General features: G+C 36.9%; 1 protein-coding gene across 1 annotated transcript in view; it reads left to right on the top strand.

The window, feature by feature from the left end:
• The first annotated feature begins 6,038 nt into the window (after positions 1–6,038).
• CREB3L2 (cAMP responsive element binding protein 3 like 2) overlaps positions 6,039–13,364 on the top strand; it is a 228,908-nt gene continuing 221,582 nt past the window's right edge. The window contains exon 1 of the mRNA XM_042925843.1: positions 6,039–6,128. The gene's annotated coding sequence lies outside the window, so the exon portion shown is untranslated. The remainder of the gene's footprint in view (positions 6,129–13,364) is intronic.

Below are 13,364 nucleotides of genomic sequence, written 5' to 3'. Positions count from 1 at the left end.
TTTTCTGGTTCCATACAAATTTTATGATTGTTTTTTCTAGCTCTGTGAAGAATGCTGGTGTTGTTTTCATAGGGATTGCATTGCATGTGTAGATTGCTTTGGGTAGTATATACATTTGAGCATGGAATGTCTTTCCATTTCTTTGTGTCTTCTTCAATTTATTTTGTGCGTTGTCTATAGTTTTCAGTGTACGGATCTTTAAAAAAATTTTTTTTAGTATATTTATTTTTGAGACAGAGAGAGACAGAGCACGAGCAGGGGAGGGGCAGAGAGAGAGGGAGACATAGAATCTGAAGCAGGCTCCAGGCTCTGAGCTCTCAGCACAGAGCCCAGTGTGGGGCTTGAACTTGCAAATTGTGAGATCATGACCTGAGGTGAAGTTGGCAGCTTAGCTGACTGACCCACCCAGGCACTCCCAGTGTACATATCTTTTACTTCTTTGGCTAGGTTTATTCCTAGGTATCTTATAGTTTTTGGTGCAATTATAAATGGGATCACTTCCTTGATTTCTCTTTCTTCTGCTTCATTATCAGTGTACAGAAATGCAACCGTTTTCTATAAGTTGATTTTATATCCTGCAAGTTTGCTGGATTCATGTATCAGTTCTAGCAGTTTTTTTGTGGTATCTTTTGGGTTTTCCATGTAGAGTATCACGTCATCTGCAAAGAGTGGAAGTTCTTCTTTACCAATTCATGTACGTTTTATTTCTTTTTATTGTCTGATTGCTGAGGCTAAGACTTCCAGTACTGTGTTGGACAACCGTGGCCAGAGTGGACATCCCTGTCATGTTCCTCACCTTAGCGGGAAAGCTCTCAGTTTTTCCCCATTGAGGATGATGTTAGCTGTGGGTCTTTCATATATGGCCTTCGTGATGTTGAAGGATGTTCCTTCTATCCTACTTTCTTGAGGGCTTTAACAAGCATTCTGCAAATGCTTTGTCAAATGCTTTTCCTGCATTGATTCAGAGAATCATATGGTTCTTATCCTTTCTTTTATTAATGTTATGTATCATGTTGATTGATTTGTGAATATTGAACCAGCCCTACAGCCTAGGAATGAATCTCACTTGATCATGGTGAATAATTTTTTTAATATACTGTTGAATTTGATTTGCTAGTATCTTAATGAGAATTTTTGCATCAAGGTTAATCAGGGATATTGGCCTGTAATTCTCCTTTTTAGTGGGGTCTTTGTCTAGTTTGGGAATCAAGGTAATTCTGGCTTTATAGAATGAGTTTAGAAGTTTTCCTTCCATTTCTAGTTTTTGGAACAGTTTGAGGAGAATAGGTATTAACTCTTATTTAAATGTTTGGTAGTATTCCCCTGGGAAGCCATCTGGCCCAGGACTCTTTTTTTGTTGGGAGATTTTGATAACTTATTGAATTTATTTGCTGGCTATGGGCTTGTTCAAATTTTCTATTTCTTCCTGTTTCAGTTTTTGGTAGTGTGTGGGTTTCTAGGAATTTGTCCATTTCTTCCAGATCGCCCAGTTTATTGGCATATAATTTTTCATAATATTCTTATAATTGTTTGTATTTCTGTGGTGTTGGTTGTGATCTCTCCTCTTTCTTTTGTGATTTTATCTATTTGGGTCCTTTCTCTTTTTGATAAGTCTGGCTTGGGGTTTATCGATTTTGTTTGTTCTTTCAAAAAAACCAGCTTTTAGTTTCATTGATCTGTTCTACTGGTGTTTTTGTTTGTTTGTTTCTGTATCATTTATTTCTGCTCTAATCTTTATTATTTCACTTCTCCTGGCTTTAGGCTTTATTTACTGCTCCTTTTCTAGTTCCTTTAGTTGTAAGTTTAGGTTGTGTAGTTGGGACCTTTCTGGCTTCTTGAGATAGGCCTGAATTGCAATATACTTACCTCTCAAGACTGCCTTTGTAGCATCCCAGAGACTTTGGACTGTTGTGTTTTCATTTTCATTTGCTTCCATGTAGTTTTTTATTTCTACCTTAATTTCCTGGCTAACCCATTCATTCTTTAGTAGGATGTTCTTTAACCTCCATATATTCGAGGGTTTTCCAAATTTTTTCTTGTGACTGAATGCAAGTTTCATAGTGTTGTGATCTGAAAATATGCATGGTATGATCTCAATATTTTTGTACCTGTTGAGGGCTGATTTGTGACTCAGTATGTGATCTATTTTGGAGAATGTTCCATGTGCATTTGAGCAGAATGTGTATTGTACTGCTTTAGGGTGAAATGTTCTGAATATATCTATTAAGTCCATCTGGTCCAGTGTGTCATTCAAAGCCGTTGTTTCCTTGTTGATTTTCTGCTTAGATGATCTGTCCATTGCTACAAGTGAGGTATTAAAGTCTTTTATTATGTTATTATTATTAAAGAGTTTCTTTATGTTTGTGATTAGTTGGTTTATGTATTTGGGTGTCCCAAGTTGGAGGCATAAGTATTTATAATTATTAGATCTTGGTGGATAGACCCTTTAATTATGATATAATGTCCTTACTCATCTCTTGTTACAGTCTTTGTTTTAAAATCTAATTTGTCCGTTGAAAAAAAAATAAATAAAATCTAATTTGTCTGATATAAAAATGACTACTCCAGCTTTCTTTTGACCTCCTTTGGCATGACAGATGGTTCTTCATACCCTCACTTTCAATCTGCAAGTGACTCTAGGTCTAAAATGAGTCTCTTAGAGGCAGCATATAGATGGATCTTTTTTTTTTTTTAATCCATTCTGAAATCCAGTGTCTTTTGATTGGAGTACTTAGTCCATTTATATTCAAAGTGATTATTGAAAGATAAGAATTTAGAGCCATTGTGTTACCTGTAGATTTGGTGTTTCTGGTGATATTATCTGGTCCTTGGTAGTCTTTCTTGCTTTGGTCTTCTTCTTTTTTTTTTTTTCTTTCCCCTCCATTCAGAGTCCCCTTAAAATCTCTTGTAGAGATGGTTTAGTGGTCATGAACTCCTTTAGTTTTTGTTTGTCTGGAAAAGCCTTTATCTCTCCTTCTATTCTGAATGACAGCCTTGCTGGATAAAGGATTCTTGGCTGCATTTTTTTCCTATTCAACACTTTGAATATTTCCTGCCACCCCCTTCTGGCCTGCTAAGTTTCAGTGGACAGGTCAGGTACTAACCTTATGTGTCTACCCTTGTAGGTTATGGACCTTTTGTCCCTAGCTGCTTTCAGAATTCTCTCTTTATATTTTGCAAGTTACAGTATGACATATTGTGGTGTTGGCCTGTTTTTTGTTGATTTTTGAAGGGAGTTCTCTGTGCCTCTTGGACTTGTATGCCTTTTTCCTTCCCCAGATTAGGGAAATTCTTAGCTATAATTTGTTCAAATAACCCTTCTGCCCCTTTTCCAGCTCTTCTTCTAGGACTCCTATGATATGGATTATTTCGTTTTATGGACTCAGTCACTTCTCTAAGTTTCCCCTTATGATCTAGTAATTTCCTTTCCCTCTTTTTTTCTGCTTCATTATTTTCCATAATTTTACCTTCTATTTCACCTATTCTCTCCTCTGCTTCTTTCATCCTCATAGTCACTCTATCCGGTTTGTTTTGCATCTCAGCTATAGCATTTTAAAATTCATCCTGACTGGTTCTTAGGTCTTTGATCTTTGCAGCAAGGGTTTCTCTTGTGTTTTCTATGCTTTTTTCAAGCCCAGCTATTAGTCTTATGACTGTTATTCTAAATTTTTGTTCAGATATATTGCTTATATCTGTTTTGAGAAGGCCCTGCCTGTGATTTCTCCTTGACCTTTCTTTTGGGGAGAATTCCTTCATCTTGTCATTTTGGCTAAATTTATGTCTTTTGTGTGTTTTAAAAGCTTATTATGTTTCCTACACCTGAGACTACTGCTATATTAAAATGGGGTCATACATGGTCCAGTGTCTGGCACTTCAGGAAGTGTTTTTGGTGTATACTGTGTTCACTCTGCTGTTGCATTTTAGCTGCTCTTTCCCACTGGTCAGTTCTCTGCAGAGTTCCTCCCTGCTTGCAGTGATGGAGTGTTTGGACCTTTAACCAGATGTGCTTGGATTTGTTTGTTGAAGTAGCCCTGGGGGAAAAAAGCGGGGGCAGGGGAGGAAACTGATCCCAAAAAAGGAAAAGGAAAGAGAACAAAACAACCAGAGAATAATATATGTATGTATATGTATATGTATATGTATATGTATACACACACACACACACACACACGCTCTGATTCCAAAGAAAAAGAAAAGAAGAAAAAGAAAAAAAAAAAAGAAGAAAAGAAAAAAGAATAAAAAATCCTGATAAAAAAAAGAGAGAGAGAGAGAGAGTTTGAGAGAAAAGAAACAAAAGAGAACAAAAAAGAAACTATGAGTCTGATTCAAAAAGAAGAAAAGAGAGGGCACTAGGTGGCTGAGTTGGTTAAGCATCCAACTCTTGGTTTTGGCTCAGGTTATGATCTCACAGTTTGTGAGTTCGAGCCCTGCACTGTCAGTGCACAGACTGCTTGGGATTTTCTCTCTCTGCCCTTCCCCTGCTTGTGCTCTATCTTTCTCAAAATAAATAAGCATTAAAAAAAAGAAAGAAAAAAGAAGAAGGAAGAAAAAGAGAAAAAAAACAGCTGTTTGTTGGTACATGGGGTTGCTGGCTGTGCTGATCCGGAGGAGAGGCCAGCTGCATTGGCTCAGAGTCAGTCCTGCCCCAGTAAATAAGCAGTTGTCTGGCACGGAGGGGCAGGGTTTGGTGTAAGAGGGTCTTGCCTCCACGGGGGGCCACTGTGTTATTCTCCGAAGTCCCACAGTGTTGGTGTTGGGGGGAAATGGCACCGCCCTAATCTCTTGTCCCCAGACAATGAATCTCAACCCCGTTGTTCAGGCAGCCCTTACAGAATAGTGAAGGCAGTCAGCTCACCTTGTGCCACAACTCTCCTGCATTTTTTCTTTGGTGTGCAGCTGGTACTCAAAGCCTAAACTCTTACAGGACTTGGCATGACATGGATCCACTCTTCTCCTCTGGAGTACAGCCTCTTCACCCTGCTGATGCAAGGCCTTTCATTGGCATTTGCAGAGTCTTTTATCCTTGGGGAGGCAATAAGCCCTCTTCCAAAAGTGTTCCAGGAAGGGGACTGTTTTCTCCCAGTGCACCCTGGAGATCTCTATACCATGCTATGCACTCCGTGGCCGGCTCCCTCCCTGACAGGAGCATGTGCCACAACTCTGCTCTGGAGAAGTCATCCATTTCCAAAACCTACAGAGTTTGAGCTCCAAAAGATGCTGGCAAAAAAGAACTGGGACACTCAGTACTTCTAACACTGCAATCTGTGGTCCAGAGAGGTTTTTCTCTTGTGCTAACTTGATGCTGCACTTTCAAAACTCTCTCTCTTTCTCTCCCTTTTGTCCTCCCACAGAAAGGGTTCCCTCCCCTCCATAGCACCACATATTTTCCCCCTCTCTCAGTTTACTTCCACACACCTTGTACCTGCCAAGCTATCTCCCTCCAACCGTGGAAGTCCTTCTGCTACTTTGCAGATCAATTTCCTGGGTGTTCCAAGTAATCTGACATCAATACAGCCATGTTTGAGGGATAAGGAAAGCCCAGGGTCCCCCTACTTCTCCCCCATCTTAACTTCTCCCTTCTACAAAATTTTAATTATCACTAGCAGTGTATGAGGGTTCTAATTTCTCCACATCCTCATCAACCCTTGTTATTTTTGATCTTTTGGAGGATAGCCCTTTTAGTGGGTATAAAGGGATATGCCATGGTTTTGATTTGCATTTCCCTGATGACTATTGATGTAGAGAATCTTTTCATGAACTTACTGGCAATTTGTATATCTTTTTTGGAGAAATGTTTATTCAGATAATTTACCCATTACAAATTGGAATATTTGTCTTTTTTATTACTGAGCTGTGATAGTTCTTTCCATATTCTAAATATAAGCCCCTTATCAGATATGATTTGCAAAGTTTTCCTCCCATTCTGTGGGTTATCTTTTCACTTTCTTGATGGTGTCATTTGAAGCACAATAGTTTTCAATTCTGATGACGTCCAACTTATTGATCTTTTATTGCTTGTGCTTTAGGTTTCATATATAAAAAACCACTGCCTTTCCTCATGGGCTGTCCTGTGGATTTTGGACCTGTACAGCCAGTCCCCACAATCCAAGCCAACCTCTTAATACAAGGTAATGAAGATTTATGCCTGTGTTTTTTTACTATGTGTTTAATAGACTTTGCTCTTACATTTAGGTCTTTGATCCAATTTGAATTAATTTTTGTGGATGGTGTGAGGTAGGGGTCCAGATTCATTCTTCTGCATGTGAATATTCAATTGTCTTAGCACTGTATTGAAAACACATTTTCCAGCATTGAATTGTCTTGACATCTTGTAGAAAATCAATTGGCCATTGATATGTAGGTTTCTTTCTCAATTCCCAATTCTATCCCATTGATTTGCTTGCCTATCTTTATGCCAGTACTACACTCGTCTTGATTATTGTAGCTTTGCTGTAAGTTTTGAAATCAGGAATTATGAGCCCTCTAACTTTGTTCTTCTTTTCCAAGATTATTTTTGCTGTTCTTTGTCCTTTGCATTTCCATATGAATTTTAAAATCAGCTTGTTAATTTCAAAGAAACTACCATAAGATTTCTTAACGGATATTTACTGAGTCTCCATGCATTTGAACTTTCCTGAATCTGTTTAACACCTCTGGGAATGTATTTTGAGAGCAAAACATGAATAATACAGATAAACTGACAGTTTTTGCCTTACATGGCTCTGAAATGAACAAATTTCATTAACCACAGTTGAGCTAGCACCAGCACCCCTAACAACATGGCCCAAATTTCAGTTACCACAATATACTAACTGTGAATGGTTGCATAAAATACAAACTTCATTGCTAGTTCTTCAGCCCACAAAGAACTATATAGATAACAGATGAGCATCATAATCAGTAACTGATCATTATCAGTCAGTCAGTGATGGGTCATTGTGCGTGTGTTTTCCCATCACACACAGCCAGAAAAGCACGTCGTCGTATTGCCTCCTTGCTTCCCAGTGATAAACCCATGCAACATTTTACAAAATTGGAAAATTAAAATAGGGAGCTGGCCAACAAATATGAGTGTAGAAAATAAACAAACAACCAAGCAAAGAGTGATAACATGAAGTTTGAATCATACATAAATGGAGATATAGAAGAGATCACCGACCATGGGAATGTTGCCACCGTCACCATACGAGAGCTTCTAGACATTCAGCTGGAGGTTCTTAGTGAAGGCAAATTTATTGACATAAATCTGGAAAGTGGTTGTAAGGAAAAGGCTGAAGATATCCCAGAAGTGGCATTAGCAAATATATTCCCATTGAAGGAACTCTGAGAGATACCTCATGATGTTGAAACCACAAAGAATAGAATGTTGGGATCTGATACAAACTGGAAAAGGAATATGACAATTTTACAAAGTATAGAAAAGATGTTTGCTTTGTATAAGTTAGGTGTGAAAACTGTTGGTTAATAAGTTAGGTAAGACCTGTTCAAACTACCCTTGATAAGTTTTTCACAAAGAAATGAAACACTTTAATTCTAAAAGTTTCTAAAATCTTAAATTATAGTGTAGTAAGCAAATATTAGTTTTTTACCTTTCATTGTACATTTATAATCAAGAGTAAGATAATTTTCAGTGTCTTGACAAAAATTACAAACATCACGGTCAGTTGTAATTTTTTTGTTGGTTATTAGGATTGCTATGCAGTTTCAGCTTTCATGGTCTATTTTCTAAAGTTCCACATGCAAAGGGAGGATTGTTTATAATTGATATAATGTTGTTTACTGGTATGAATTTTTTATCTTACTGAAAATAATTTAAAATTACCATTGCTTTTCTACATTAAACCAACCTTCTCTTTTGTGCCTGGCTGATAGAAGTTGCTTAATTTTACATATAGATAAATATTTTTTTCCCCTGAATACCTTATATTATTATGTTTATATTTGTTTATATTTCCTTCTGGATACAACATTTACTTTATTGGTAAAATAAATGCTTTAAAATTTCCAGTTTTTAAACAATTTTGTGTGTTCTGCTCACTTGTATACAATTTAGAAATAGTTTGACTCTGAATTCTTTTTTTCTGCTCACTCTGAAAGAAAAGCAATTACCTATCACCTTCTGATAATTGAAAATTCAAGATATTCAAAGATTTAAAAATACTGTTATGTATAAAAAGATAATTTAGAATGATGTCTAGATATAAAGCAGTCAAAAATCAATGACTTTTCTTTATAATAATATCCTGGTTATAAATGGAAATTAAGAAAAAATTTACAGTCGCAACACATCCATAAATTACTCAAGAATAAATTAAGCAAGAAAGGTGAGACACGTATCTGAGAAAAACTACACAGTTTCATGAAGGACAAAAAACAAGAGGTGATCACAGAGATATACCGTGTTTCTTGATGGAAAAATTTCATATAATAAAACTGCTGATGTTTGTCCTCTATAAATAATATATATATTTCATGCAATCCCAAACAGAATAATGACCAAGAAATTGTTGAAAAAGAATAATAGTGAGGGGGGACCTAACATACTAAAATACATTGTGAAGCAACAGTAATTAGTAGATTTGCTGTAGGAATAAACAAATAGGTCAGAGGAATACGGAGGAACCCAGAAACAGACTCATGTACATATGGAAGTTAAATATATGATAAATGAGGCATTTAAAATCAGGGAGGAAGGGGGACACCTGGGTGGCTCAGTTGGTTAAGCATCTGACTTCGGCTCAGGTCATGATCTCACAGGTCATGAGTTTGAGCCCCACATCTCGTTCTGTGCTGACAGCTTAGAGCCTGGAGCCTGCTTCAGATTCTCTCCCTCTCTCTCTCTCTCTCTCTCTGTTCCTCACCTGCCAGCACTGTCTCTCTCTCTCTCTCTCAAAAATAAATATTAAAAAAATAATAAAATAAAATGAGGGAGGAATGGATGGCTCCTTGGATAAATGACATTGAGACAACTGGATCCCCATTTAAAAAAATAATAATTGTATTACATAGCAAATACAAAAATATTGAGATGAAATAAAGATCTAAATGTAAAAACAAAAGATCCAACTAGAAATGATTAAAAAATAGAGGTAATTTCATAATCTTAGGATAGGATAAAAAAGAATATCGAAAGGAAAATACTGATAGTCTTGACTGTATAACATTTTATTATATATATTATTACTTTTTAAATTTTTTTAAGAGAGAGGACATGAGCAGGGGAGAGGGGCAGGGGCAGAGAGAGAGAGAGAGAGAGAGAGAGAATCTTAACTAGTCATGTCTCTAGCTAGTTTGTATGGCCAAGTTGTATAATCTTAAGTTCTTCACTTTCCTTCTCCTTTCTGTGGTATACATAACATGAAATTCATCATTTTAACCATTTTTTCTATGTGCCATTCAGTGGCATTAAGTAAAGTCTCATTGTTGTGCAACCATGGCCACTATCCATCTCCAAAACTTCTTCATCTTTCCACACTGAACTCCATACCCATTAAGCATGAACTCCCCAGTCCCCAGCTCCTCTCCAGCCCCTGGCAGCCACCATTCTGCTTTCTGTTTCTGTGAATTTGACTACTCTGGGAACCTTCTATAAGTGGGACCATATAGTATTTGTCTTTTGTGACCGGCTTATTTTACTTTGCATAATGTCCTCAAGGTTCATCCAAGCTGTAGTTCTTCTGTACTGGTTAGTCTATAGGGGTGTATGTTGGTGTCCCTTTTGGATATGTGGCTGGCACCTGCTGTGTATGATTAACTACAAAAATAAGAAAGATAATAATACTCACATCAAGATAACTAAGGTGCCTTTTTCCTCTTAGAGCTTTGGGGACAATGTAGACTTTTCAGTCTAACATGAGTGCTTTGCATACATTTGTAAAAACTTTAGCTATAAATAAGTTTTCATTATTATTGATTATTGAAGGTATTTCTGGGCAGGAAAACAAAATCCATTAAGTTTTTGTATCAGCCTGTAGTTCATTTGGCAGGAGACAACTTCAATTCAACCAGAATATTTATTTATAAATGATGATTAAAATGTATATCAAAACTTGAAAAAATAAAATTTATTTGTGAATGTTCAAATGGTTCTTTAGATAGGTTTCAGTTCTTGCTTCCAGCTTCAGTTTTTTAGGGGGCTATAAAAATTATGAACAAGGCAAGATTCTGTCAGTAATTGAATAAGGTTTTTCTTCCCTTCCAGAATCTAGATTAAATAATTGTCTTTCTATTGATTATGAAGTTTTAATCCCTGTTTGGTACACGCTAGTAAGAGTCAAAACATTTTATTCACTAGTTTTAAGATTAATAATGAGTTTTTTTAGGGATTGTGGATTCTCTTCAATAATTTTGTTGGACTTCACAGAGAAGTTGGGAAAATCCTTTATTTTCATAGCATCACAACTTCATCTATAACTTTGGAGGCACAATATATGTTATTAAGTATAGATGTTAATTCTTAAACCTCTGGTAATGTGGCATGCTTGGGTATCAGATAACTATCTGAAGGGAAGTGTTTATGAATAGTGAAAGAGGTTTAGCATCGTTAGAAATTGTCAGAGATTGAGGGTTGCTGTAATATCTGTTGTGAAAGGAAAAGACCTATTTTGGATCTGGTTTCCAAGAGAGGGCTTTTGAGATCTTCATCTATAACAACCAACTTTTGTATCCTTCCAGCAGAGAAGATTAAAAAGCATCTAGTTATCTCTTTCCATGAGTACTAATTATCTGTCATCCTATCAAATTTAACTTGGCCAAAATAGACATCATTATCACTTAAAGGCATTTCATCCTTTAATCTGCTAATTGATGACCATTCTATAGTTTTTGTAAAGAGAGAAGGGCAAATTCAAATGATGTTTAGTGACCAATGTGTTGAACTTTATCTTAAATTTTAAAAAGTTCAACTGGGTACATTTTAAAGGTTTTATTGGCTTTATTCAACTAGTCATGAATCAGGCAGCATCCAACCTAGCAGATGGAAAGAAGCTCAAGTAGCTGCACAACATAAAAAACTTTTATAGGCAGAAGAAAATGGGAACCGGGAAGTTGTCTGAGGCAAAAAAAAGGGGATTGATTGTAGAAAGGTTACTTTCCTTCAAGGCAAGGCAGGGGTCTATGGGGCAGATTACCTAACTAGGGCTAATCACGTGATTCCTGATTGACAGGTTTAAGATTTAATTTCTGAGAGAACTGGAACTGTAATTAAGTCGGGTCAGTGAGGTGAGGCTTGGCATCAGGGACTCCACTTTGGGCCTGTTGTCTTGTTTTCAACATTTACCCAGAAATTTTCTGGGTATTCAAAGATAATTCAATAACTGATTTAATATTAAAGTGTTACAAGTAAGGATTTGAATATTATAATTTATGCTGACATATTAAGTCTGGATGATTTATAGCATTGTAAGGATGCCTCTTGTAAAGAACTACCTATTATAATTTAATTTAGTTTGACAAATAATTTCAATATTTTATAATCTTATATGAATTAGCTTGTTTGACCGTTACAATCAGTAGAGGAAATTTAGAAAACCCAAATTCATTGGCTTTTTTTTTTATTAGAAAACAAATCCAAGAAAATATGCTCAATAATTTTATACTGGTAAAATCAGAGAAAAGATAAGTATTTCTGAGCCAAAAGTATTAAGCCAGTCTAATTTATCCAAGGAATCATCTTGATTATTATAGGAAACTTTTCCCTGTTAAATTAATATTTAATATCCCTATTAATATTAAAATTAAGTTGTTTAAAAATAATTTTTGCTTTTGACATGTTTCCAAGTCACCAACTAGTTAGCTGTGAAACTCACAGTTAAACTTTTTTAAAAACATTTTTCTGCTACCACTTTATGAAAACATTTGTTTCTTAGACTCCGTTCACTTAAAGCATAAAAAAGAAAAAAAAATCCCTGGAAATCTTTGAGTTTCTCTCGACAGCTATATTAATATTTGATATGTTAATATTGTTTCTATTGGGTAATTATAATAAGAAATTGCTCCATTAAATTTTAATACATCTTATAATTGGATTTATTTTTCTTAGAGGTAGGTAAGATATGTGTTTGCTTGAAAAAAATGAAATGGATAAAACGGGAGATTTTATCAACTCTTGTGCACGTTAGAGTCGCAATGGTGATAAAGTAGCAAAATGAAAACAGATGGTGGTAGTTACAAGAATATTGATCCGTTAAAGAAACAAAGACACATGATTATATATCAGCAGGACCCTCGGGGAAAAATTATTTTGAAATCTAAGTAATTTTATGAGTTTCTTGTGAATATAGCAGCGTAATCTTTCCGTTTTTCACTCTCTGTGTCCCTTAAAATAATGACAATCTCTTTAGTGTCTCCTGTAGGACGACACCAAAACCAAAGGGTCCAGATAATTGCAGCATGGATGACAGCCCTTCCTATGGCTGCAGAGCCACTGCTATGCTTCTGCTGAGCCACCATTTAGCCCACAGCTGTACCTTGACAAGAGGAGACAGAGAGCCTCAGGCCTCATCAGAATCTGGGAGGAGATGAGAACCTGCCTTTTTGCAGCCTCCTTGGTAGATAGAGAAGTGAGTGAGAAGTGGCTTTATAACAGTTCCTCACAAACCTCCTGTGTGCTCATGTTTGGGGAGGATCCCGGATGTTTGGCCAAGACTCGGATCACCTGTGGTTCAAGCTTGGTCTATGTGGCCTATGTGGATCCACGCAAGATCATTAGGTATCCGCACAGGGCTGCTCTTTGACATCACACAGTAAAAAATCAGCCTTCAGGGACTTACTCTGAGGGATATATAGAGCGTTCCAAAGGGATCTACCATCAGGTTGGAATGCAGTTTTCCTGCTCAAATAGCTTGGAAATAAGAGGTGGAAATCGATGGTGCTAATAGTTATGTGCAGCTGTGACACCGGTGATAAGGGCAGTCCTTCTCAGGCCACAACAGCTCTGAAGAATGCTCCTGGAATTACGGATGTTGGCTGTGCATTCGGAGCCCCTAGTGCCTTGGAGCCCCTGGTGATTTGGTTCTTCCTCCCGGACTCCCAGTCATCCAAGGCCAGTGTAGGCAAAGCCCTGTTGCTGTTTTCCTTGCAGTTGTCTGGTATAATCTGGGGGCTGTTCTTGTTTCCTAGCCTTCTAGAGTGGGTCCTGGTGTTTACTTTTCCTTTCAGAGGCTCCTTGCCCAGATGGCCAGTGGAGTTGGCAAGAAGAGATGTGGTTTATGGTTTCAATGGTGACTGTCCCCATATTCGACTTCTTTGCCTCTCCCAGGGAGATGTTAGGGGGATCGTATGAGTTTGTGCATGACATGGTCATGTATGGGAAGAAACATCTCTTCCTCTACACAGCTTAGATTCTCTAGCTGGGGCATGTAAGC

This window comes from Panthera leo, chromosome A2, assembly GCF_018350215.1.
Source record: "Panthera leo isolate Ple1 chromosome A2, P.leo_Ple1_pat1.1, whole genome shotgun sequence".
Lineage (NCBI taxonomy): Eukaryota > Metazoa > Chordata > Mammalia > Carnivora > Felidae > Panthera > Panthera leo.
The sequence above is the reverse complement of the archived record's forward strand: the minus strand, read 5'-3'. Positions and strand labels throughout refer to the sequence as shown.